We start from the raw sequence: 2313 nt of genomic DNA on the forward strand, positions 1-2313 counted from the left end.
TTGTTGTTGTTAAGCACTGTGGTGTTGGTTCTAACTCATAGTGACCCTGCACAGGGTTTCTGAGGCTGTAAATCTTTCTCCCGCGTAACAGCTGGTAGTTTTGAACTGCCGACCTTCAGGTTAGCAGCCCAATTCATAACCACTACGCTACCAGAGCTCCTTTATATATGTATATATACACATACGTATGTATATATACACATATGTATATATACACATACACACACATATATATACATATATATACACATATATATGGGATAATCTGCAATTTCAAACAGGAAATAACACTTGTTTCCTGTTTGAACTGGAGAATATCCCCCAAAAAAGATTGCAAAACTTTCTCATTCAACAAAGTTTAGCTATATCAAAATTTGCTTAGCTTTAGAAATATACCATAAAATTATTAAATTTCAAGCTTAATAATTCAAAATGAAAAATTAAGACTTACCTAAAGAAAGGGAGAATATTACATGCAAATATATTTCTAAAATATTAAGAATAAGTTTTCACATAATACTTGAAAATTTCCCTGATCACGTAAAGTTTGAAAGAGTTTGACTTCTCTCTTGTTACATTAGATGAAACATAACCAAATGTGTTTTGAATTATACTAGCATTATAAAGAACCTTTATTGTCATCAGAAAAGTTGCTGATTTGTGTATTCATATATGAAAGGATGAAAATGGGGGATAAAAACAAAGTCAGCATATTTCTTTGCATATATTTAATTTTTTGTCAACTTTTAAAATGTGTTGTTGTTGTTAAGTGCCATTGAGTTAGTTCTGACTCATAGTGATCCTGTATAGAGTTTCTGAGGCTATAAATCCTTATAGAAGCAGAAAGACTTATCTTTCTGCTGAGGAGCTTCTGGTGGGCTCAAACCACCGTCCTTGTGGTTTATAGTCCAGCCATTATCCTACAAAACAACTGTGCTCTCCTTAAAGGTGTTAAACACTATTATTTTAATCCACTTTCCCCAAACTTGTATTCTGTCCTCTGGCATCTTATATTCAACCAAAGAAAAAACTGGAAATTTCTAGCATGAAAATAGTTTTGAATATCCTAGTGACAGTGTTTCTAAAGAATTTCAAGGTTCAAACTGTAGGATATAAATATAAAACTAGGTTTAAAACTTAATATTTCTAGGAAATATATAAAACATTAATACATTTTACATCAAGAAAAAATCCACTAAATATGCATAATTTTCATGTCCAGGGACATTAAAGTGAAAGAAAAATATATCTAAAATATTAAACATTGTATGTTGTTAGCAATTTATAAAATATCTGTTTTAAATTTTAAACATACAACATCCAAATTGCTTTATAATTATTGTTGATACTAATTCTTACTATCTCAATATATATACAGAACATTAAATAACTATTGCTGTAAGAAGGTTTGGTTTTCATTTGAGATAATACCTCTTATTCAAATTTTCAAGTATTCAATGGATTAAAGAGTATATTTTAAATCTCATTGATATTTTGCCAGACTTAGTTCAAAGACCTTAGGGATAACATCCCACAGAAGTTTTAAATTAAATATCAAAGTTCTATAAATTATTGATTAAGACCTAGATGAGGTTTATCACCATGAATTCAACCTGTCACTGATGTGCTTAGATAAGCTTTTTCTAGTTTCAGAGATCTGGGCATAAAAATAGAAAACACAAACAGTTGATAAATTCATGAATTTTTTTTCTCAGTAGATGCTAGAAAGAGCAAGGACACAATGGAGTTGAGAGCAATTACATAATCAAGATTGAATAATTGTATTTTGATTTCAGGCTGCATACCAAAGGAAGTTAAGACAAGATTGACATTTCACACTAGGAGAAAATCAAATCTTCAAGCAAATGGTAGCTTATGGAGATCAAATAATAAGTATAATTGGAATAGGTTTCAAGTGACTAGGTTGTACACATGAAGTTTAACTTTAGAGACAAAACACCTCTTTTTAATATTGTAGGGACAAAACTGAATGCTCCAAAATGGCCACATCTAGCATGTATCCTTGGCACATCTAACATAAATCCCTGGCTGTGCATATTGAAACTCTGTGGTCCCCTGTCTTAGCTACTTATTTACTAGGGTATTCCAGAACACTTAATTTTGCTCATGAGGATTCTGTACCTGGACCAAGAGGCAGTTGTTCAAACAGAACATGGAAACACTGAATGGTTTATAATTAAGAAAGGTATGCGACAAGGTTGTAGTCTTTCACCATACTTATTCAACCTGTATGCTGAGCAAATAATCTGAGAAGCTGGGTTATATGAAGAAAAACATGGCATCAGGATTGAT

This window comes from Chrysochloris asiatica, unplaced genomic scaffold (assembly GCF_000296735.1).
Source record: "Chrysochloris asiatica unplaced genomic scaffold, ChrAsi1.0 scaffold00017, whole genome shotgun sequence".
NCBI lineage: Eukaryota > Metazoa > Chordata > Mammalia > Afrosoricida > Chrysochloridae > Chrysochloris > Chrysochloris asiatica.